Source organism: Ctenocephalides felis, unplaced genomic scaffold, assembly GCF_003426905.1.
Source record: "Ctenocephalides felis isolate EL2017-DRISC unplaced genomic scaffold, ASM342690v1 CF-g0.4_SCAFFOLD_01886, whole genome shotgun sequence".
In the NCBI taxonomy this organism is placed as follows: Eukaryota; Metazoa; Arthropoda; class Insecta; order Siphonaptera; family Pulicidae; genus Ctenocephalides; species Ctenocephalides felis.
This window is the reverse complement of record NW_020538040.1, coordinates 18,769,979-18,797,868: the sequence shown is the minus strand read 5'-3', so window position 1 is coordinate 18,797,868 and position 27,890 is coordinate 18,769,979. Positions and strand designations below refer to the sequence as shown.

General features: G+C 28.5%; 1 long non-coding RNA gene across 1 annotated transcript; it reads left to right on the top strand.

Annotated features, from left to right (window-relative positions):
* On the top strand, positions 1-27,530 carry LOC113378025. The gene is made up of 3 exons (XR_003367136.1): positions 1-510; positions 3,804-3,883; positions 27,430-27,530. It is a non-coding gene; the product is annotated as an uncharacterized LOC113378025 (long non-coding RNA).
* The last annotated feature ends 360 nt before the right edge of the window (positions 27,531-27,890 follow it).

Here is a 27,890-nt window from a genome sequence, read left to right as displayed (position 1 = left end):
TGAGAAATGTCATATTCGCTAGAACCTCGAAAATTCTATTTATACAAAGCGAGTTTCAGTGTTAAAATGCGTTGGCTGAAGTCATCTTGATTGTTGATAAAATATGAAGTAATTATTAAGTTTTAGTAACCATAATGAAGCCCAGTGCTAAAATGTACAAGTTTTATTACAACCACTATCACAAAAGCCGGCGCACGGATAGGTCAAGAAAATAAATGGCAGTGTAGTCTAGTTTAATCAATCGTTAGGTCAGCTGCTTTGACCCGCATTGAGTGATATTAATGTTATTCAATGTTAATCACAATAATAATCAAATATACAGTTTAATGAATAGATAAATGAAAATGTGAGCCAGTGATAACGTAATTTTATAAATAGGTTTAGTCGAGCTTTAATAACTGTGCAGTGCTGTGATACAATTCGCATTTATTTTAAATCTCTAATATATATATTATATTTTGAACTTAAGCTAACAGTGTTGGTTGAGATTAATAGTTTACAAGGATTAAGGTGAGTTTTTTTTAATTTAGGGTGTTAATACATCATTTTAAGTAGTTGTCAGTGATAGGAATTTGTGTTATTAAGGTTATATTTTGGAAAGAAAACTTATAAGATTCTTGTATCAATACGGAATTTTCATATATTTTATCCATCACTGTGCGGTATTTTTATTCAAGTTTTATAGTATGTTTTATATCATTAATCAAATTTTTTTTTCAAAAACTTTTAATATGTATAAAAATTCAAAATAAATACTTGTTAGATTTTGTAACACTATATATTATAATAGGATATGAATGTACTTTAGATAGAAAATCGTAAAGAAAAGCTAGGTGTATATTTTTATACAATTTTAATTTCAAATACTGGTCAAATTCAGAATTATCTGGTTATCAAATTTTGTTCGCTGTTGCATGTTATAAATCTTAAATCCTTGCATTGAAATGTCGCTCTTTACTCTAAATATTCTTAAGTGGGTTTGAATTGCTATTTTAATCTAATAACGACCATTTGCCAACAAGTGCATAATACGCACAATTGGAATACATGTGAAGTTATTCAAAATTAAATTAGACCTCCAAATCCTAATTGCCACCCTGATCTTGACGTGCTTTTGGACCAATCCGAGGCCCTTATTCCAATGTGGCGCGATAATTTCGGCCAATAGCGGAGCGCGAATCGCGAATCTATACTTCGCGATATACAATACATGCACAGCCTGCTCATGAAATGTTCATTCATAATAGTACAAAACGCGCACGTGAAAAATTGTGCTCAAAGTCAAGGATTATATGTCTATTACGTTTATCAAGAATTTCGTCGCAGCTAGTAGCGTTTAAAATTAATTTGAATAATCGTTTAAGGTTCATTGATCGCCGCGGGTCGTCCGGTTTTTGTAATATATGACTTGAAGCTCCAAGCATTCATAATAACTGATATTGTGTTTAAATTAGGGTATGTGCATACAGATTTTTATACATAAGTCACACATTGATACTCTGGTCAGAAATTGACAAAGTAGTTAGGAACAATTTAGCGGTATTAATCAATGTTCATTTTGAAACTTCAAATTTGAACCTAACCTCTCTCTTAACTATCAAATTTGGCTTAAGTTAGGGTATGTGCACATGGATTTTCATAAGTCAGACTTTGACACATTAGTCAGAATAAAACAACGTAATTAGGAACAATTTAACGGTATAAATCAATGGTCATTTTCGAACTTCAAATTTGTACCTAACCTCTTTTAAGGGGCACAACTAGTGTGAAATTTTCAAAAAATCGAATTTTCAACTTTTCCATATTTCGATAGGTTATACCTTTAAAAATAACATACCAAAATTTTAAATCGATATCTTAAATAGTTTTTGAGTCACAGCCATTTAAAGAGTATATATATATAGTATATAGTATAAGGATCATTTAATCTTTAAACGCGATTTTCTCCAAACAGCATTTTCCGAATTTGCTGCAGCGATTACTCAAATGATCCTATCATTACCAATTTTTTTTTACATGTTCTATATATAGTTTTCCGTAAAATGAACTTTCGATTTTTTGATCGGATCAAAAATCCAATTTTGGCAGTCCAAAAACGACCAAAATTTTGGGTAAAATTCGACTTTTTTTTAAAAAAAACGCCGTCATTTTGTCAATTTTTGATTTTTTGTCTTTATCGTAGTTCATATTACAGACAATATTATCTAGTTTAACGAGATTTTTTTTTAAATTTCATCTACGGAGAAGGCCGGAATCACTGCAGCAGTGAAGGGCCTTTTTTTGTCGCGCCGTTGGAGATCGACGATAACTTAAAAAATATTTAATTTTTTTCTTCAAAAATTTTACTATGTATTCTTAAAACATGTATAAATATATTCCTAAAATTTTGAAATGATTGATAAAGTAGTTTTTCTAATATAAATTCCCAAAAATCACCCTTTTTTTAGGCGGTTACACTAGTTGTGCCTCTTAACTATCATATTTTGTTTAAATTAAGATATGTGCACATGGATTTTCGTACATAAGTAAGGTGACCATACGTCCCGATTTGGCCGGGACAGTCCCGGATTTCCACCTCGTTTCCCGGGTTTGGACACAAGTAAATTTACAAAAATTATGATAATAAACGAACAATTGCAAATATCTTTGAAAATTAAATTATAAAGAAAATGAATTGAATTTTATACAAGGATCAACAGCGAAAAAAACATTCACACCGAACAGTTCTTACTGAAAGTCCTCAATTCTGATTTAAAAAAAAGATTCATATAAACAAATGATTACCAAACCTGACCCCCCCCCCGGTTTTGTCGTCCCGGTTTTGACTTTAAAAAAATATGGTCACCTTATACATAAGTCACACTTTGATACTGTAGTCAGAAATTGACAACCCAATTAGGGATAATTTAACGGTATAAATCAATGTTTATTTTCAAATTTTATATTTGTACCTAATGTTTCTCTTGACTATAACGCCTTTAACAGATTTCTTCGCGAAGGAGAGAGAAATATATGTAAGGGTTACCAATTTATCACGCAAGGCTTAAAAGGGGGAGGGGGGGGGTTGACAAAAAAATTGAATATCATGTTCATGCTAGTAAGATAATACGTGTATTTATTTTTTATCTGATTTTAAAACAGATCCAAAAATTCTCAAAAGAAAATTCAAAAATGTTACTAATGTTTCTAAGCACTAAAAATACATTTAATGTTGGGTGGGAAGGGGGGTTAATTTTAAATATCACTACGTATCACCAAGGCTGGGATTTAAACAATTTTAAAAGTCGATCACGTGATTAATGGACGACCTCTAATGCTTAATTTTGCTATTCAATCTTATTTGATCTTATTCAATCTTAGGAGACGTCCATTATTCACGTGAGCGAGTTTTTGAGGATTTTTGGATCCCCCCCTCCCCTTAGTGATACATGGTGATATTCAAAATTACTCCCCCTCCCGCACCAAACATTACGTTTATTTTTAGTTACGTGAAAAATCTAACATTTTTGATTTTTTTTTGAAAATGTTTGAACTTTTTTAACACAATTAGTTAAAAAATAAATACACGTGATATCTTACTATACCCCTCCCCCCCCCACGTGATATTTTGTCAACACCACCCCCCTTCCCCTAAAAACCTCACATGATTAATGGACGCTCCCTCTATAAGTTGCAATTTTAAATATTTATAACACATTAGTTGATAAAAGAGATGTAATTACGTAATGTAATTAAATTTCGTGCATGCTATTTTTTATTCAGTATTTCAGAAATTAATTTATAAAATTTTTATTAAAATTCAGAAACCCCATGGCCACTTGTTCCTGTTTAACGATTCAGTAACCAAACTCGACAGATAGAAAATAAATGGGTCGCAAGAAAGGTAAATGCATGGGGATAAAATTTAGTTATTTTCCAAATTTAAATAAATCTGAAATTTTGTATTAAGTAGATTAGTAGGTAGAGTTTTTATATTTGATTTTGAATATGAGTGATATTGCACGAATTTTTTTTTGTTAGGATTTTTAACATTATTCTCTTAAATCAAAATAGATTCTAGTATGTTACAAATTTAGGTTTTTATTGAGTAAGAGATATCTGAGATCGATTCTTTATTTTTACATCTTTATTTATTGCAAATAAATAATCGTAACAGGACCTTGAGAAACGCGGAAAGAGAAGTTGGAAACTTTTATTGATCAACTTTTAGAGTGGAAAATTGCGGTGGCCGACTTTTCCAACTTATTTATATTTCTATTTTCTTTATAAACCAAAATTTAAATCCGATGATGCACGTGTATTTGTTAAATGAAGAAGCACAATCGATTCTTAATTATTCAAATAAAAATCGTATTGGCGTCAGTAGTCTTTTATCGCTGCTTTGATGAATTTGAATATTCGGTTTAATTTTTGTACATTGTTTTCTTTTACTGTGTTGGATATTGATTTGCATTAAACTATATTCTCTACTTTTTTCAGTGACTCGCAAGGTTTCGGTGAATTCTATCGAATTAATTTACTTTTTTACGTTTTTGGTTTTATTTTGATTTGTTTTTTGGTTTGCTGTGACGCACTTTTCGATACATTTATCATCAGTGTTTAAAGAATAATATGCCGTTGTGTTATGAGACATTTAGTGTTTAGTTCTGAAGATATTGACAGAGACTCCTTAGTGTCATGCTATTCATTGGAAACATTTGGAAATATTTAGGTAAATTTTTGTCATTTTTGTAAATGCACGAATAAATAATTGATGGGAGCCATATATATTTATATGTAAATCAATGCTTTGGAGGTGGAAAATGAGGCATAATGGTCATTCACATACATCAATAATATAAAAGCTAATTTATATGTAAATATGCTTCGATACACTTTCTTTAACCTGGCATTTTTAAATAACTCCATTTTTAACATAATGCTTTCATTTCATTCCTTCATTTCACTCAATAGACGTCAAATGAAATAATTAGACACTTGAAGAGAAAACATTTTAAGTAATAGAGTAATGAGTGTATGGAAATTATTAGCCCTAATTGTAACTCCTAATCATTTATTTTTGCATTTTTTTATTTATTAAATTTGTCGAAGTATATATATCTATATAAATAAATAAATATATATATATATATATATGTATATATGTATGTATATGTATATATATAGTCGCAATACTCCTCCGAGACGCTTTGACCGATTTTTATTAAATCTCACAATCACGTTCAGTATAACTGATTTAATATGGGGTTGGCTACCCTTAAGATGTTTTTTTAATTTTTTTGGACCAAATTATTTTACTGTATTTTTTCTTAATTCCTAATTTGAAAACGCAAGCAACCCTAAATTTTTACCCTTCTTTCACAAACTCATATTTCGTAATAGTCGATTTTAGTAATCGAATAATTTTTTATCCCACTTTCAGTCAATTCATGTTTTTTACTGAATATCGATTAAGATTTTCTTAAACTTACGAAAAAACTCATATTTAACTTAAAAAAAACTCATTTCTAATTAAGGGTTGTCTGCTTCTAATATATTTTAAATTTTGATACTTATTTTCTTTATTTTTTTATAATTTTAAATCAGATTTTCTTGGGCCTGCAGAAAAGCTTAATTTTTACTGTACAAAATAAAGATGTAGAGTCCACCATAAAACTTTTTTTGAACTCTTTTGGTCATTTCTTTAATATTGTTTGTTCTAATGCACAGTTAAAAATCACATGCTGTCCTAAATTTTTAGCCTCCAACACAAGCTCCTAATTTGCTAATAGTAATTTAGTTTTTTTTTGTTATTCTAGAAATGTCCTAGAAATATTTTACATGGTTTGCCGGGTCAGCTAGTATATATATATATATATATATATATATATATATTAGGGTGGTCCTTAATATGGACATTTTCGAATTTCCTTGCTTCCAAGGGCTCAAATGCTTCCAAATTGATGAAAAAAAAATCTCTATAAGTTTTGGCTCTCAATATTGTCTTATAGATAGTGCGGAATTCAATCAAAGTTTTGTATGTAAATAGCATGGAAAAATTTTCAAAAATTTAAAAATGTTTTTTAGATATAACTTAGCGAACAAATAAATGAGTTTTGAATTCAAAATTCGACGCTCTACAAAACAAATTATAAAAAACCTGTTTTGCAGGGCGTCGAATTTTCAATAAAAAATGACAGACAAGAGAAGCAATTTGGAAGCTTTTAAGCCCTTAGGAGTAATAATATTTGAAAATTACTCATATTAAGGACCACCCTAATATATAAGTTCGTAGCAATACTCCTCCAAAACGGTTTGACCGATTTTTATGAAATTTTATAATTACGTTCAGTATGGCTGAGAATCATCAATTTTTTATACCCATAAGTGGCAAGGATTGGCCACCCTTAAGATTTTTTTTTATATTTTGGACCATTTCTTTTATTTTATTTTATTCTGATAAAATTAAATTACTTTTATACGAAGAACGAAGAACTAATTTTTGTCATCTGAATTGTTTTCTAAGTAAGTAATTTTAACTACAGGTGAATTAAATTAACATCTTATTTCATTATGTTCAAGTTCAAATTCGTATTTTTTTAATGTTTAAAGTTTTCTAAGTTTAAGCTTGCGCTATTGATTATTTTTCAAAAACAAACTATAAGCTGTCTTTCTTTTTCCCAGGTAATTTCAATATCTTTATAATAATATGAATATGCATATTGATATTGAACCTGATGTTATGAAGTATTATTTACATTTATTACATTGACTTGTACGTATATGTGCGATCTCCATATTCTAATCAATTCCGTTGAACTTTGGGGTCGCGTACGTAAAACCACGTTCTTATTACGTGAAAGGAACAAAATTGAAACTTTCTTGCAAATACAGAAAAAAACGAATCTGATTTTTTTTAGACTTTTGATCTCAAATTATAATAAAGCGTTGTTTTTGTCAAGAAACTAAAAGATTTTTACTGATTTTTGTTTAAGAGCAATATTTGTTTGAGAGTCTGATATTTTCGACTGATTTTTGTTTAAGAGCCTGATATTTTCGAAGAGGTTCAAAGACTCAATATCATTGTTAATATTTATAGGGTAGGGCTTTCTATAATAGAGGTATATATAATAATATTTATGGGTATAAAACTCTATAATAAAGCGTTGTTATTGTCAAAGAACTAAAATTTTTCTACTGATTTTTGTTATGTTTAAGAGCAATTTCTGATATTTTCAAAGATGTTCACAAAGGCTTGATATCATTATGAATATTCATAGGGTAGAGCGAGTCACAAAGGAATTTCACTCTGATCAATTACATCTCAACGAATATCACATATCAAACAAACAAAAATCAGACTATGTTTAGTACAACTCCTAACTAATTCATTATTGTATAAATATATTTTTTCTCTATTTTTTTAAAAAAAAGTGTTCACCTGGTCCTAAAACAAATCCAATGTTTTATTTTTAATTTTAAAGGGATTTTACGAAATAATAGCTACAATATTTAACCAATGCAAAACTTAAATTTCATGGGCACATTTTTTACAAAGACATTATAATTTTGTATATTGTGTATAACCTTGATCTTGGAATTTCGTCAGAAATATTCATCAGCAGCGTTGGAATAACTATTAATTTAATTTATATTTTCTAAAATGGTTTTTTTAACTGAATTTTTATTTTATTTACTATTTTTTTGTTGGTTACGCCAGGGAAAAGGTTTAGTTGGTCCTTTTTACCCCACCCACGTTTAAGCTTTTATAGAAATTATATAAAAAAACAGTTGAATCTAACTTAAAATTAACAATACATTTTATAATACAAATAATTAACGTATACCTAAACTTATTTTCAAGGTCTTGTAAACTAAACCAAAAAAAACGAAATAAAATACTTTTGTTATGGATTTTCAAATATTGCCTTTTATCTCCCGATAGCAACGTCTTAAGAAACAAGGTGCTGGCTGATGGTTATTCACCCATTTTCCTTCTACTTTCAAATATTGTTGTTAAAAAATTCGTACTTTTACTTGTTTTTAAGATATCGATGGTGGACCGATTTACCCGCGGATTTATAAGCTGCGTTCTAACCTACTTTGGTTTATTTCTTCAAAAATAACAGAAATTTCTAGTTTCAATTAGTTCCAGACTCGATACTTGCTTCGGGCATCCTGATGTCAAGCAGTAGTAATATCGGTTTTTGCTTGAAAATTGCATTTACCCGGCATTGCTGCAACAATTAAAAATTTATCAATATTACAGAACTTCTAATAAAAAAAATCACGTAGAGATAGAACATTGTTTGGGTTGCCACCTGCAAAAATCGATGTTCCTCATGGATCCTTAAATTCTGATTGCTTTTCAAATAATATATAACAAAAATATATATAAAAAAATTGTGCATTAAGCAAATTTAAACAAAAAATACAAATTTGCGCAAAACGTTATTCTTATTTTATTGTCTTTATATTACGCGTTTTTAGTAAGATGTTTAATATTATTTCACCTCATGTATGTAAAATATTAGAGTTTCTTCCACTATGTTTTTTTTACTGATAATTTAGTAGAATGCACCTTCTATGATGCCAAATATTAAAGTTGTTGATTTTTTTTTCTTAATTTGAGATTATACATTATAAACATTAAAGTTATTGAATTTTCTTCCTTAATATGAGATAATATGTATGAGTAGTCAATTTCACAGAATAGCTCTATTGCTCTATAAAAACCTCATGAGAAATATTAGTAGGTAACGACAGATTTTCCATTGTCATTTCACATTGCAGTGCCTTGAATGGGCTATTTTCAATTCGAAACATATTTTTTATGCATTTTCGAGTAAAAATTGGTATCACTACTGCATGATATCAGGCTATCCAGAGCGGGGGTTCGAACTCACCATCCTGTTCACGCAAGGCAGTGCGATTAACCGTTACGCCATGGAACGCTCCATGTAGATTTCAATTTGATAATAAAATAAAGTTCGTGTAAATGTTGGAAATTCATTTTATTTGCTACTTCATACTTTATTATATTTATTGTGACATTAATCATAAAATCTTCTGATCTCTATTTTATAATATGAACAATTTTATGTATTGTTATATTTTAAGCTTTTTGCAAAGAATACTAAGACTGAGTTAGTCTCACTTTCAATTTTTTAATAATTTTTTCCAAATTTTAAGACTGGCAGAAGTTGCGTAATTCTGTTTCGTATTTTATTGCAGATATTCACAATATACATTTTCAGCAAAATTGATTTGATAAATAACTAAAATGATTTATTATGATTTTATATGTTTACATTTTTATGTGCACGCTTGCACTATTTGTGATTTAGAATATACGTCGTTTTTCTTTTCATTATCTTTATATTATTATTTTTTTTAAATTGAATATGTCGTTAAAATACACTTGTTTAACGATGCATGCTATTTTTTTATTAACAAGCAATAAAATAACTATGATAAATATTTAAAAAAATGAGCTAAGAATATGCATGATAAAATATTACATATTATAAACTTTAGTATTTAGATTTATGCTTGTTGAATATTTGAAGATGTTTTCAGAATTTATTTTATGTAACAAAAGCATAGAGAATTTCTCGAAGCAAAGGTATTGATTATCACAACATGTACGCGTTTATATCTAAAAGCTAATGAAAATTATTTAATAGTTATGATCTATATAGCGGTTGTTCTATTTTGAAGTACAACTATATAATTTATATTGCTTATCCAGTTCAAGTGTATTTTTGTACTGATGCGTACTTTAGATGAGTAGCTGGTATACCAAGCATTTTGTCTTTATATTTCTATGGAATATAAATATTTTATTTTAAATCTACCGTAACGTACATGGAATCTAACTCGTTTTCTTCAACTTCCATTTTTATATATTTCTTAATAAAATTAATTTGAAAAAAGATCCTTTTCTTAGGCTAACTAAATCCGTTTTATACTCATCGGAGATAATCTATTATATAAAAATAAGTCGGGTTTTCCTTCCTGACGATATAACTCCAGAACGCACGAACCGATTTCGACGATTTTGCATTTGTTGGAAAGGTCTCGGACTCCGTGAGGTTTATAGCAAAGAAAATTGAAGAAAGATTCCAACAGAAAGGCGGAAAACACTTTTTTTTTTCACAAAAAGCGTCATTTCTGATACTTAGCATGTACTACAAACTAATATTTTTCGTTTGACTGCTACTCATTTGTTTGACAGCTACTCATTTTTTTCTGCTCAGTTAATTTCATGTGACAAACCGGCATTGTGTTCACTGTGAAATTGTGCAAAAGAGTAAAAAAATAAGTTATTCGTTTCCTAACATTTCAATTGGAAACCATCAAATCAATCACGTGTATTGTGCAATTTTTTATTCAATTTCAACAGCAGGCAATCTTAATCTCGTAATCTTTTAATCACCAAACAAAATGTTACATAAAATGAAACCATCTGGTGGTGAAACGGAGTTCGCCCGGTTTGCTAGTTAATAATAAATATAATTTCTGGATGCATTGAAAAATTACAATTTTTATTTACGTTTAGGTAATTGTGCATCCGTTATATCATACTACTGTTAAATTAGAAAGCGAGTAAATGGGTATGAAATTGACTCTATTAAATTCCTTGACTCTATAAAATTTTAAGTTTTTAACTGTCTCTTCTATCAAGTTAAAGAACTAAATTATTATAAATGAACTAAGTGAGATTAAAATTTAAAATTATTAAAGAAGCCTTCGTAGTGCAGTAGTAGCAACCACGGCCTTGCAACCTAATATCAAGCAATAGTGATCGGTTTTCACTTGTAAATATAAACCCAATTATCTTTACAAGTAAAAATAGCTTTTTGAGGCATTGTTGCAATACATATCAATTATCACAATATCAAACATCACAATTAGAAGTATGTAAAATTTGTATCTCGAAAGGAGAACCATTGAGTTGCCTTTTAATAAATCTAGGTAGTAGAGAATTTATCATACCAGCTCATAGAGCAGTTCTGATTGCTGTTCAATAATAAAAAAAATCCAAAATATATTTTTCTTGGCTAAATGAAGTAGTGTTTAAATAATTAAATAATTCTTTCTTGTGAAATGATGAAGATCTGTTAAGATAAAATCAGTGTGTTGTTTTTGAATTGTACCTGTATTTCTCGACTTTTTTTAAAAAAAATATATGAGTTTATTGCAAAATAACATAGACTATTCCTATAATCACGGAAACCTCCCTGTCCCGGGCTCGATCCTAACTCCCTCGGCCAACTCGTTACCAAGCAGTATTAGATCTGGTTTTCACATGAGATCATAGATCTCAAATATGATCCTAAGTGAAAACTGCATTCCAGGGACATTGCTGCATAAAAATATGAAGTCAAAAAATACTGTTGAGTAATATCGTATGTGATATATTATTGACTAGTATAGGACTAGGTTAAATTTCAAACATTACAATACAATTACAAATATTTTTTAATTACTATCTATCTATTTTACGATGTAATTTAGTAATTATTTTCATATTTTGTAATATTTTCCCCCAGCTATCTTTCTAAATGATGATTAAGGTATTGAATTATTATCCAATCTCGTCTTGAATTTCACATTAATATATTTACTTGTTGACATTGCCGTGAGCTTCTCGTAAGTAGGAATATGAGTACTTTGTTTTATTTTCGAATTTGTCGGTTCACCGGCGGGCTTATTTTTTTCACCTGACAATAATGTTGAATATTTTATAATTATTGAATGCTTAATCGATCGAGTACAAAGTGCATAGTCGTCGGAAATTTAGTTTATTACAATCGTCATGCCGTTCGAAAGGCCACGATTGTTTCATATCAACTACGAGTATTTATCGTTTTAAGTGTTTGGAATGAAAAGTCGTAAAAGAGTTATTATATTAATTAATGGTGACTGCATAAAATAGCTTTGGATATTTGTTTTTAAGGTATGTGATAAGAGAAACTCAATTTTTTTTTTAATTGTTTATTTGTTTTTCTAGTAAATATTAAACTGGTTGTAACAGTACTAGTAATAAAATTTAAAGTGCATTTCCTTTCAACCCTGTTTTTTAAGCTTCTTTATTAAAGGATATTTTCTCTTGTTGAATTTTTCGCTGTTAACATGGAAACTATGTTTAATATTCAGTTAGACGTCAAGAATTTTTTGTAATGTTGAGTATTTCGTTAATCCAAAACTCACCATAGTTAAAATTTCAAAACATAATTTTTAGCTAATATTTAAAAATAATTGTTATATCAGATTAAAATGTTTGCACATAATCTACCAATTAGTATAAAATTTTTACGGAACTGATTTTGTTATCTAGAGTTGTAAGTAGAATTACTCGTTAATGAGGTAATTAGTAAAGCAAATGTTTTTAACTAACGTATTTTCTTTTCGTTGATTTGGTGTTTTGTATGAAATTACCAGAAGATTCCGAAAAGTTTATATGCTAATTTAGGAGTATTGCAAGTAATTACGGTCGTAGTTTCTTCAGCTTTTCCCTGTTCAAGAAAGTATATTGGGAAACTTTATAGAACTACAATTTATAATACATAATTTACAATTATGTTTCCAAAATTATTAGTAATAAAATTATTGAGTACTCATAACTTCAACTTTTATATAGCTTTTACTTCTTCACAAAGCATAACTCCAGCAATACGCTAAATCACATACTCGATATTATTACATATTTATAGGTGTACTTACATATTTATCAATAACCACAGAAAAACACACACGCACAATCTTATTGTTTGACATTCGCACACACCCATTCTGAGACACACTCGCACGCACACCCATCCTCAGCATACACGACACCCATCCTCAGGCACACATACACACAACACACACACACACTATTGTAACAACCTCACTAACACGCGCAGCACATAACCTCAAACACATCAACTTCAGCACACAACCTCAAACACATCAACCTCAGCACACACACACTACAAGCTCACATACACACACGCACGCGACAAGCTCACAGACGCACGCACACACCAATGACTTCTGGCTCCAATTTCTTTTTGAAGTTCAGATAGAAATTGGGCGACTCCAATGGGCGACCACGACTCCAATGAAAGTCTAACAAAAAACTGAAATTTATATTTTTTATATAGAAAAGGATCACATTTATTTAAAAGGCGTTATTAATTTTCATTTGTCAAATATGAATTATTTTTATACATTTAGAATTTTAACATGGAAAATGTGGACACACTTCTGATGACATAATTTGCCATTGTGACATTGTCGCACAATGTAATATACGCCGCAAAGGATAGATTCAATTTTTTCAGAACTAGTGCTATCGTATTCCTAACCTAGTATTTTTCTTGAGATGACAACTCAGTAGTCAACCACACATCTTCTTTATGTGCAGCATTTATTTATTAGATATGCATATCTAATAGTTTTGGTGTAAAAATGATGAAGCACAATGCCCATGAAAAATTTTCACTTCAGATTATATTTGAGATCTTATAACCTCAACGGGAAAATTGTTACCATACTGGTTGATATCGAGCCGGCCGAGGTTAGGACCAAACCCGGGACTAGTTTGGCTCAGCCCACGTTCTTAATCATTACACCATTTTTCTCAATGACTTTTTGAACTGTTTCAATGCCTTACTTACTTTGAAATTCAATGACTTATTGAATTGTTTACAATTAAAGGAATTTTATGAAGATTGATACAAAAAGTAATGAGATGGTGTAAGTAAGGTCAGGACTACATAGTGGATGTGGCAAAACATCCCAAGATATGTGATGTTTATAATGGAATAAATCACCGTTTTGATTTGCGAATTCAGGCTGCTTCTTTCAAACTGCATTTTTTAATTTCGTTAGTTGTTCAATGTAGGCATCAGAATTGATCATCTGGTTGATAAGAGCTCAAAGTAGACAATTTCTTTTTAATCAACTTCAACTGGACGGCCAGAGAGTTTTCCATCTTTGCCTGAAAAATCACCAGAACGAAATTTGGCAAACCAATTTTGACACTGGCGCGTATTTAAGGCTTCATCACTATAAACATCTCATAACTTTTCGCGAACTTAAGATGCCTCTTTACCTTAGCAGAAATAGAAAAACAAAATATGATAAAAGTTTTCGATTTATTTTCGAAAACTACGTAATGGATTAAAAAAATTCTTTTTTTGCTGATCGACATCTAAACTGCCTACTATTCATCAAGAAAGGGTATTTTACATTTGGACTATATCTAAGGTGACCATACGTTCCGGATTTGCAATATTTGTCCTGGATTGCTCCGGTTTTTCTAAAATTAATAGGTAAATTAATAAAAGCTATGAAAACGAGAAAAAGTGGTAATTTTTTTCAAATTATGAAATTTTTTTTTTATTATTTTTTTTTTATTATATTTTTAACAGCAATCAGAACCTTACGTCCTATGAGCTGTTGGGCTGAAACTTCTCCTTACTTCGTATTTTTAGATGATAACTCAATGGTTAATCCATCCATATTTGATGACTTTTGTTATTAGAATTAATCTAAGGGCTGACTTTTTATTGGTGCAGCAATGCCGGACAAGGGCTATTTTCACTTGGAAACATATTGCTATCTATATTTCCAAGTGAAAATCGTTGTCACTGCTGCCTGACAGCAGGCTGCTCGAAGTGGGTGTCGAACCCGGGACCTCTGAAACAATTCCCGTCGCTCTTAACCGCTTACCTACGGGCGAGCCGATGAAAAAAATTGAATAGAATTTTATACAAGGCTCAAAAAGCGAAAAAAAATATAGATCTAAAAATGTAAAATATAATATAATCAATAAATATAATCAATCAATTAATCTATTATGTGTAAAAAGTTTTACACATAATAGAATTATAAAGTTCGTACTAAAAGTCCGAAATTTGATTTTTGAAAGCCCTTCTACGTCCCAGGTTAGCATAACTAAAAATTGCAGTCCCTGTTTTGACAAAAGATATGATCACCTTAACTACAATCCGCAAAGTTAAAAATTCAATCGAAACCTTCTAAGCTGAAATCCCCACATACTTAGTTGCCAACCTAATGATATAACCTAAGTCTTAAAATTAGAATTATATACTGTTTATTGCTTATTGTCAATGACGGAGTATCCAATTAGAATAATCCAAAACACATTAAATTTGTAATGATTGGTAGAAGTCGTGTGCAGTTTTTGGCAAAAGCAGGTCCAGCCGTTTTGGAGATACCGAGCTAATCGTGCAAAAAATGGAAGTTTTTAAGAGAATTAAGCATCCGATTTGAATGATTCAAAAAAAATTTCAGCTTTTTTTGACAAAATAATTGCTTTTGGAAAAAAAATATTTCAAAACTTTTTTTCAATAATTTTTTTTGTATATCGAAAATAATTCAGATTTCAATTATAATTCTGGCTAAAGTTCTAAACCTCACTTATATACTTTAAATAAATAATTTTAACTTTCCAATTCAGTTTATATAAATCTTATAAATATAATTATTAGACAATGTTACAGTATTTATAATAATCTACTTCAAAACATTTAATATTCCTCGAACAGTTTGTTGTGGTACGGGAAGTTCCAGCAATTTGCTTTAAGGCACGATGCCATACACAACTAGTTTAAATTAATGATTGAATAAATAATCTATAATTGATGGTTTGTGGGATAAAAAATAATTATAAATTTTAAAATTAGTGATTGAATAAATAATATATGTTTGTGGGATAAAAAATAATTAAATTAAATAAGGGGGCGTCCATTAATCACGTGAGCTAGTTTTTAAGGATTTTTTGGACCCCCCCTTCTCCTTGGTGATACGTGGTGATATTCAAAATTACTCTTCCTCCCCCACCAAACATTACGTGTATTTTTTTACGCAAAAAAAAAATTTTTTTGATTCATTTTTTGAATATGATTGAATTTTTTTCATTGAAAATCAGTTAAAAATGAATGCACGTGATATCTTACCATACCCCCCCTCCCCCACGGAATATTTCGCGATTAATAATCCCTAAAGACCTCACGTGATTAATGGACGCCCCCTAATTAATTTAAACATATAATCTTTAAAGCATATGAAGAAAACGTTGCAAATGTATTATGTTATCTTGAAATTAGTACTCCTGAAAAATGTTTTTAATCCCTGCAACGGTTTTTGTCTTTCTATCGCGATTATGTCACTCGAGATAAACTATTGATAACTTTGTCTTCTTCAATGTTTGTTAATCGCAATTCTGGTTAGTACCAGAGTAAAACTGATACATACATTGAACGATCTCTGTATCATGTTGAATTTATAGAGTGAATGCTTTGCGTGTGTGCGGAGTTCGCGTTTGAAACGAATATATCACCATTCCGCGGTCGCGTGCTTGGCGCACGACCTTTCATAATATCATTTGATAATTGTTATCGATCTTCGAAATTTAAGAGATTAATAATAAACTTATACATATATATCTGGGATCGGTTGTGATTAAAGAATTGTGATTTTGAAGAATTAAATATATCTTAGATTTAGTAATATTATAATTTGGTTAGTGACTTTTACGAATTTTTGTCGTTACTAACCTAAATTCGTTCATTTTATAAATAAATTAATACAAATGAATTATAAAACAATGCGTGATATAAAAAATGTACATATTCAATAATTTTTTTTTGTATATTTCAATTTTCAGAAAGTATCGAATGAAAAGTAATGTAATAGATATGAATATAAAATTGTATTATATTATTTTATTAATAGTTTGGTATGGCAAACACGCCATGCCAAACTATTTCCTGATCGACTCATAGCGGCGAAAAAAAATATTTTGAATATTAGGTTGTCAAATATCTCCCTTCCGCCTTTTTGTATTATAAACCAATAGCAAAAAAGCGGAAGGGAGATATTTGACAACCTAATATAAGTCTGTATCAACCAAGTATTGTCTGTGTCTATATATTGCAATTTTTCTCCTTTCTTATATTATATTATGCTTTATTAGGCATAATGCCTTCCTTATATTTTATTATGCTATTTTTTTTAAAAAAAAAAACAAGGAGAGGTATCTTTTTTACCTAACAGTTTTTTTTTGTTACATATAGATCTTATTATTTTTAATTATATTCATTTACTGAATTTAGGAACATTTAGAAATGTAAAATAACTTTAAAAAATATTTTATTATACATCTATCTCTCCGTTTTACACGGTATTTGTTTTACACGTATTCTATCTTACATGATTTTTAAAAATATTTCTTTTTTAACGAAATTTATTAATTTTGCATCTACACGAAATTATTAACACTAAACTATAATTTGCTTATATATATCTATAATAACATTTCCATTGTTTTACTATCAAAATATTGTACTGTCAAAATACAACACTACAAAATGTTTGTTACAGCTAAGAATTTTTAATAATCTATGTCTATGATAGAAATATGTAGATAAGATTGGAACTGCCCGTTTATGATCAAAACTAAATCTTATGTGTGCGTAAGCTAGTTTGTTTGAAATACTAAAAGAAAGAGCATCATTGTTTTTAATTATTTTATTTAAAGTGAGCACCTAACAGAATTATTACAAAATCAATCATTTATAAAAAAATTATAGTTTGACAACGGCAAGAGAAATAAATAAAAAAACTAGAGAGTAAAACAAGTTATATCTTTACAAACCAAAATTGAAATTGCGTACTGTCTCCGTAATAATGCAAAAATAATAGATATTGCTAATTTTTGTTTTACAAGCTACAATTTATTAATTGTGTTTGATATTAAAGATATTCATATTTATTTTTTGTTCAATATGTTTGTTATTCATCATATTAAAAACGGACAAAGAGGGCTTTTTTATGGTGATTTTCGTTTAGCACGGTTTTTCTATATACGAGCGAACTTTTCGAGTTACGTGTTCTTTTATGGAATAGGTGTTTTTAGTATGTTATTTATAATTAGTTGATTTTTTAGTTTCTCCAGATATGTTCTATATTTTCTATTTTTATTAATATGTTATTTGTGTGTTTTATTTATATGAAGTACATTTTTAGATTCAAATCTTCAGATATATTCCATATTTCCGTTTTTTTTAAAGCTCAATATTTACCACTATATACAATATTTTAGATTTCCGATATATTTGTTGTAGAGTGGATTGCAAAGATTGTATTTGTACTAAATATCTGCAAGATAATCAATCAACATATTCATAACTCCAAGATTCCAAACCAATTCAAAACTATGATTTCGGAACAAAAGATTAATTTCAATCACGCCTTTAACTCTCTTATTTTATTTGATTATTTTATTTAAAGAAAAAAAGATGATGTCCGAAGATTTGCTGAATTCTTTTATATTGTCATAAGATCTGCTGATTTCTTTTCCATTTCCTTCAATTCTCTTCCTGTGTTACCGAAAGTAAGACATCATTTTTAGTATTCTACAACTATTAGAATATAACTAACTACATCAAAAGCAATTTATCTATTCAATTTTATACAATTGTTCAATAATGACACATATCAAGTATAAATAAATAATTATCAATATTAATTAATTTTTAATACGACAAATATATATAAATATAATTTTATATTATAATCTATATAATAATAAAAAATACAAATGTATGTGTAAAATAATAATGATAAATGACAATGTGCCCGAAAAGTGAAAGTTATATGTAATAATTTTTTTTAATTATTTATGTATGCATGTATGTAATTGTATAATTATATCACTTGGTGACAGTAACATCTAAATTCGAATTGTTTCATTTGTCGCGATGTCTACCGATAAAATTATTGATGCAAAGCGTAAATAATCTGGAAAATTACATATTACGAATTTATTTTTAGATACTGGTTTTGTTCCATTGAATTCATAAAGAAATTCGTAATGCTTTAATCATAGTGATTAATTAAATTAATTAATAATTATAATTTTCAATTAATAAAATTTATAAGTATATATATGAAATCATTTAATTAATTTTGTCTTTTAGTACTATCTAATATTTTTAAAATAATAGAAATTAATTTGTCGAGTTTTACCAACGGTTTTTATAAAAAAAATTAACATGTTTTGCTAATTTATCTCTTCCAATTAGTTAGTTTTATTTTTTCTACAAGATTGTTATCAGTGATCGTTCTTTTATCATAATTATTTAATATTAATAAATTATTAATTGATAAACTTTGACATTACAAAATTAAATTAATTAATGTTATTTTTTCCTTTTTTTTAAAATTTTTTGTGTAATAAATTTATATACAGACTTTGACTTCTCCCTGTTTGGTATCAAGGATTACTTAAACATATAATAATTTTTAAATAATGAAAACATAACTATCTAATTTTACATTATTCATAAAATCGAAAAAAATACGCATAAATATTTATTGCGTTTCTAACAAATAGGTATTAGATAATATATGTTTTAATACAAAAAATCGTTAATTTGTTATATTTTTAATATTTTGTTAATATTTGTTATATTTGTCATTTTCAAAGCATTAGCCCGTCCGAACAAACTAGTCACGGGTTCGAATCCAACCTTGACCAGCTCGATATCAAGCAGTATAATATCAAGTTTTTGACTTGGGGTTATAGATCTCTAATAGTAATATATACTATGTATAGTAATCTTGATGTGAGTGAAATGTACCAGGAAAAATCATGTTATTTTTTGGTTTTTATTTTTTTTTACTCGAAATTTTTCAATAATAAAATTATCAAGAGTTGTACGATTATACAATCCTGATTAAATGCGCCATCTTTTGATGAAACTTTTCAACACACTTTAGTACTTTTTTTTTAAAGGAGGGACTCTCAAAGTTGACCGCTTTTAAAAATTTAAATACATGGTTTAACACAAAGTCTTAATTCTTGAAAACTCGAGGCAATTGTCGAGGCAAAATAACTCGTGTCATTATTTTTACTGTGGTCCTAGAAATGTTATTCACGGTTATGGTTCCAAAGTTGAAATGACCAAAATTAATAAAATTTAACCACAATAACTGGAAAATGGTCATAATTTCACTAAAGCTTTAAGTTGCACTTAAAAGCTCATAATTTACAAACAACGTAAGATATTATTTTCTAAACTTTCTCAGGTCAATACTATCATCCCGTTTCGGTTTGATGTTAAAGTCTGGGACACCCTGTATATATATATATATATATATATATATATATATATATATATATATATATACATTATTCATATATACATAAAATCTACGCATAAAAATGAAAAGTTGGTTTTTCACGAGTGGTTACCCTCTCGTGAAAAATTTTGGCTAAGGATGTTTGATATGAAATATAAATCATAGAATACGTAGTTCCGATCGCTGTTCAAAAAATAATAAAAAATATTATACTAAAATTTTAACTAAATATGATTGTCCGAAAATGGCAAATATTTATAGTTGCATATTTGTCGCTAGCGAGTTATAAGAATAGTTCTATGACAATGCCTTGCATGATTTAAATATTTATGTTTATATATGCTAATATAAACTTTTATAATTAAACTTGTCAATCATCTAACGAAAGTCTCTTATAGTTCGAACTTGATTTGTTTTCGTTTGCAGTTATTGTATGAAAATAATTTTAATTTAAAGATTAATACTAACTTGTTATCAATTATTGTTGATATCTGTCCGCTTCAAGTATATTAAGCTGTTTGGATATGATTCGATGAGATTATTTTTCATGGTACTTGATATTTATTGCAATTGTGTGGCGCAGTTCTTTGTTATCTATGTAATAAAATCATGAACTCCTAATAAAAATGCGATACGAAGAGAAAGATATAACATAGGCTATTAGATCGTCAATTGTAGATGCCAAACAGTTGTTCCATTTGTATTTGATAAATTTATTATTACAATTACTGTATTACTGATGAAATTAATGGTGCAGCAATGTTGGTTAATGGCTATTTTCACTTGGAAACATATTGCTATCTATATTTCCATGTGAAAACCATTGCACTACTGCTTAACATCAGGCTGTCCAAGGCAGACATATAACCTTATTCACATCTTCTAACCACCAATCTACATGGATGCCCTATTCTATTATATAATATGTATTGCGGTATTTTTTTAATTTGTATTTACTAGTCCCAGACATGAAAAAATCTTATTTTTTTATATATAATTATAATTTGTTAACTTATTCATTCATATATCATATTCCCGAAAAAAATACGGTACGAGTGTTAAACAAAAATATACAGAATTAAAACATTAAATACAAGAAAAAAGCCAATTATACTGCAAACCAATTACATTATACTAATTTATTACATATTGATTTAACCGGTCAGATATAATTTGCATGTCTATGACGAAATACTAAAAAAGCAATAATAATAAAATAGCAAATAAAATAAAAAGTTTTAGTGCAGCATTTTCTGCCAGTTAATACAATTTTTAAACTCGTTTGATAATTAAATTCATCAAAAATATAAGTTAATTTTTATCAATAATATATACAGCGCGCCACAAAATTATTATCTCACGTCTTTTAGAAATATGAGCTTTTAAGTGCAACCTAGAGCTTTGGTGAAATTGTGACCATTTTTTGGTTTTTATGGTGAAGTTTTATTAATTTTGTTCATTTAAACTTTGGATTCGTAATCGTAAATAACATTTCTAGAACCTCAGTCTGAAATAATGACACAATTTCTCCACGAGTTTTTAAGAATTAAGACTTTTCGTAAAACTGTGAATTCATCATTTTTAAGATCGGTCAACTTTGAGAGGTTTTTTCTTTAAAAAAAAATTACTAGAGTATGTTTGTAAGTTCCATGTAAAGTTGGCGAATTTAATCAGAATTGCAACATGGCAAATTACTCGATAGTTTCATAATACAAAAAATCTAGTGAAATAATAGAAGTTTTGGCTTGATGTTAAGTTCTGGGACACCCTGTATAATCAATTCAATAATATGTGATATTTTTTATATATACTTTCTGCAAATAATTTTATTAAATTATATAACGCTGACGCCTGGCTTCATAATCACAAACTCTCAAGTTCCAACCCGCATTTTGGATAACCTGATATCAAGCAGTGGCAAGTGATATATTTTCTCAAGATTTTTGAAATTAGAAAAAATATTATTTAAAAAAAATATTAAATATAGATAGGACTACCTTCTACAATTAGACTTTAAGAAATATCATCACTACAGCTCATATTGCTGAAAGTTTCTGTTCAAAAAAATTGAAGGCTTATAGCTCAGCTCGCAGGATCTTTAAAATGCTATCTAAAAAAAGTAAAAATTGCGAATTATATAAGATTGATTTGGCTTCATATTTTAGACTCTGTTATTAGGCATTTTTTCGTGATTGAGAATCCTTAATTGTATGTTTGATGTTCTTTATACGTATTTCTTTTGTATGATATTTTACAATGTGTCCTACTTGATTTTAATAATCATTTTTATCACCGATTTATACGTTTATCATACACTGTGTATGTTACATTGTCGCATATATTTTTACTCATATCTCATACTTTATTTTCTAAGCATATTTATTGCACACACAGTAAACATAGTATATTATAATATACATTACATGGTTAAAGCTAATATAGTGGTTAAAGCTATGGACCATTCAGAGGTTCTTGGTTCGATACCCTCCTTTCGACAGCTTGGCATTGGTTTTCACTTCAAAATTTAGATGGAAAGACGTTCTTAGGTGAAAATAGCCTTTCCCTGGCATCACATAAACCGTAATAATGAACTTATCAGAGAGATAGGAAAACCGTTTGGGTTGCTATCAATAAAGCCACGATAATCAGTCTATAAATCAGCACAACAGCTCATAAAACTAGTTAAGTTCTGTTTGCTGTTAAATAACATTTAAAAAACTAAGTAATACATACACTGCTAAGTTTTTGTGAATCTATCTCTATATTGCAAATTATATATGTATCTATCTATTATTATAAATTTCGTCATTTTAATCCTGAATTATTCTGAAGATGTTATCATCTTTATCTGTACCATTTCAAAATTTGCAATTTTAATCATTTATTGTAAAACAAACAACGCTTTGCATGATTGAATATTATTTAAGAAATGATGAAAATATCGTAACATATGAAAACAGCGGAAAAGGTCAGTTAGGTTCAATAGCAGCTTAAAACATAATTTTTCGATTTGGCAAAAATATTCTGAGTATGTACATATTTTGCAATCATTCTTATCACACCATGGATATACATGTATGCATGTTTCATTATCATCAGCTGTTGTCATAGTCTGATAAATTTGATTCTAGATTTCGAATAATTTGTAGATAAACAATATTAATATATATATATATATATATATATATATATATATATATATATATATAGGGTGGTCCTTAAAATGGTCATTTTCGAATTTCCTTGCTCCCAGGGGCTCAAATGGTTCCAAATAGATAAAAAACAATTGTCTGAAAGTTTTAGCTCTTAATATTAACGTTTAGATAGAGCGCAATTCAATCAAAGTTTTGTATGGAAATAGCATGGAAAAATTTTCAAAAATTTTAAAAATGCTTTTTAGATGTATTTTAGCGAACAGATTAATGCATAAAACTCATTCATTTGTCGCTAAGTTATACCTAAAACATTTTTTTTTAATTTTCAAAAATTTTTTCATGCTCTTTCCATACAAACTTTGATTGAATTGCGCTCTATCTAAACGTTAATATTAAGAGCTAAAACTTTCAGACAATTGTTTTTTATCAATTTGGAACCATTTGAGCCCCTGGGAGCAAGGAAATTCGAAAATGACATTTTTAAGGACCACCCTAATATATATATATATATATATATTATATACACATGTATATACACTAGTATATATCCGCGTTACTTAATAACTGGACAGTGAATTCATTTTCATTTCTTATTTATTATTCTTTATAAGGTAAGAGTAACTTTTATTAGGGAGTATACTTTGAAAGTTTTTAAGTTTATTAACAACAAATATTTAATGTAATTTATGATACATTAACATATGTCAATTTTTCAAAATATTTGACGATGGTCAGAAAATTTTATCTTTTTAAATTATTCATTCAGTTAATATTTTTTTTATCGTACAACGTCACTTAAAATAATAAAAATTATCTTTGTCACAGACAAGTTAGTGTATAATTAGCAGTGCTAAATTATATGTTTTGTGTACATCTATTGATGTAAGACCCATAATGGGGTGACAGAAATTTTAAGTCAAACGTTAGGAAAAATTTATGATTGATTTATAAATCTTTGTCTTTTATTTGATGTACCGCTTTAGAAGAGCCCACCCATATATCTCAACATCAAAGTTACTCCAAGGTATATATATATTTAAGTACTAAAAAGATTTTAGAAGTTTCCAAAGTTTGACTTGTTGTCCATTTCAGGACATGTGTAAAAATTAACATAAATAATAACAAATAGTGGTCTGCCAGCAGGCAGGTCCATGGTATGAGAGCACCATAAATCAATGATTCTTTTTCCCTCCCTTGTTTATTATTTCCATCGCCATTACCATCAATTACTTTTTATTCATTCTTATGAATTTTCCTTTCCAAACTTCTGCTTCCATGCTTTCTCGTCTTGAGCTTCCGCTTTCAGTTCCCTGTATTTTTTTTTTCTCGCGTGAGTCATCAACCATCTGCATTCTTCTTCTTTCCAACTTTTTTAGTCCTTTTATTTTACCTTCGACGACATTGTATATGAGGCTTTTTGGCAGAATGGATCCGATCCAGTTTCCTTTACTTTTATTGATCGTGCTCTTTCACTTTGCTTACTTTTCTCAGCGCTTCTTCAACTGTTATATGTCCATCTTCTGCATTCGTCTCCAGCACCACATTTTCTCTCCAGAAAGTTTTTGTCGGCTTTTCTTAGAGACCATGTCTCTGATCCGTACAGAGCTATACGCCAGACACTTTATATTAGTCCAAAAAATAGTATTTGATTAAAAAAGCTTGGTTTAAAATATTGGAGTGTGTAAAATTATAGATATAACATTTTAATATGCATTATGTGCGTGTGTGTACAATTTATATAATGGATTCTATTATATCCATTAAAATTTCATAATTCACTCACCATATTTTTAATAAAGTTTCAATTGTTATTTGGAAATGTTACTATTCACCACATGGTATTTAATGATACATACTTTTATAATACATTCCATTATCATTTAGGTTGTTTACCTCTGATTAGGAAATACGTATTCTATTTTTAATAAATTTTAAATTTGAGTCTGTTACTATTTATCACAAGCGACGATATTTAATGCTACATAATTGTATATCATTTGATTATTATTTAGGTTATTTACCCCTGATTTGGAAATGCATATTATATTTTTAATAAATTTTAAATTCAAGTCTGTTAATATTCACTACAAGCGACGATATTTCCTGGTACAAAGTTTTATAATATTTTTAATGGCACATAATTTTATAATATCATTCCATTATCGTTTAGGTTGTTTACCCCTGATTTCGAAATTTGCAATATATTTTTAATAAATTTTAAATTCGATTGTTAATATTCACTAACAAGCAACGGTATTTAATGTACATAATTTTATATCATTCCATTATCATTTAGGTTGTTTACCCCTGATTTAGAAATGCGTATTATATATTTAATAAATTTTAAATTCGAGTATGTTACTATTCACGACAAGTGACGGTATTTAATGGTACATAATTTTATAATATCACTCCATTATCATTCAGGTTGTTCATCCCTGGTTCCGAAATGCGTATTAATTTTTATCAAATTTGAAATTCGAGTCTGTTAATATCAGTTGCGTTAGTCGCATGCGGTGCGTTTGACAGCTAATACATGCTGCCAACACGTGATTTTTGACAGCTTGACATTTGTGTGAAGAAATATAGTGTTGCCATCTGTGGGTCACCTTAGACTTTACTGAATATATTTGCAGTTTAAATATATGAATAAAATTTATCGATCGTTGTATACAAGAAAATATTCATTTATAATAACATAATCATTTCAGATATTTGTAAACATAATTTATTAATTAATCATATATACTCTCATGAAATATTTGATTCGATTGATTATACATAGTTGTATATACTTGTACAATTTTCTGTTTTTAATTATTATTTAAAATTCGTGTTTTTGTTGTCATATGTGACGTTTGATAATATATGAAATATTTTTAATATATATATTTTTATGTTGTAGATTTTTATAATGTTTATTATATTTTTTTAAACTTGTTACATCAATTTTTAAGTATTTTTCTTATGAGAGAGTAAAGAACCGTTATGGTACTAACATTATTAATAACAATGGTTCCTGTTTTGTACGTTTTGACGGTGTGGTTGGGACTAAACCACAGATTCCGTAGATCACGTATGCTATATTATGAAATATTATTTATGTTATTAAATAAGATTGATGATCGTAATAAAATCTTTGAGAAAATGTTCAGAATCTACTTGTATACTTATTTTCTCGGTTAAGTTCTTTATAAAAATATCATTTCACATCCTTTTCATTTACTAATTACATACTAATGGCATAATGATATTTTTTGGAATTATCTAGATTATATATTCATTGGAGTTACATATTGGACAGTAAACTGGTTGAAAAAGAAGATAAAACATTAACTATTTAAATTGTTTAATAATAAGACACGGTTACACCAATGTATTCATTAATATATAATAGTCACTTGTTTATCTATGATAATAGTTATAGTTGAGTTGTTTCATTTTTTAATATAGTGTTCATACGGAGATAATTATTTTTATTTATTGTTCTAACAGCAATCAGAATTATTTAATCTTACATGTCCTAACATCTATTTTGTTGAAGACTTTAATCTAAATGTTTCATGAGGGGCAACCCATCGGTTTACTATTCTCCTATGTGTGGGGTTTATATTAGCTCTTACGTCTATTAGTTATCATATGATTAAATTTTGCAGTTATTCCCGCGAAAAGCGATTTTCACTTGAAATTATATTGAAATCAATAACCTCAAGTAGAAATTTGACATCAAAGCTGCCTGATGTGTAGCTTTGACGGTGGCGGGAATCGAACCCGCGACTAGTTGGTGCTAGCCCAGGTCCGAATCGATTTTGCCACCGCTGGACCCCATAACTAAACATATCATTTTTTTCGAATATATACTCACTCATATAAAACTAGCTACACTTTTACAAATTAATGGTATTTGCTTGTTGAAAATATTATATAATGGAATAATAGTCTGATTGTATATAATGCAATTCCAGGCTTTTTCTGGTATTAACATTTAGCCCGCAAATGGTGATTTGTGTAGATAAATTAGGCATTGTTCTAAAAAAATACTAGTAGCTAAAATTATAGACGTAGTTCAATGTATTTAGTTATTATTTTGTACTTATTTAATTTAATTAAAAATTGGTAATATCTTCAACAGCGACGCCAGTGCCACCAGTGGCCAATAGTAGAGGTACCAACACAACCGTACCAGAAAATACAGGAGCTCCGGTTATGACAGAACTCGATAATGTCACGCACGCACAGGTTTGTTTAAAAAAATACAACTAGCTGTAAGTGGAATTCTGTCTTAAGGCAATTAAGGCATCGTGCCTTAAGGCAAATTGCTGGAACTTCCCGTACCAAAAATTATTATTTTTTTAAAAACGATTAACATTTTTGAAAAAAATTTACTTCGAAAAAATAGATTTTTGACAAACAATTAGACAAAAAATACTTTTTTTGAAAAAAAAAATTTTTCTTATTTTTTTTTTTATTTTTTTTTTTTGAAAAAAAATGTTTTCTTTATTTTGACATATTTGAAAGATCTAAACTTTTTTTCAAAGCAATCGTACTGCTTTAACTGCATAAAGACGAAATATCAAACCGCGTAAGCGCCGC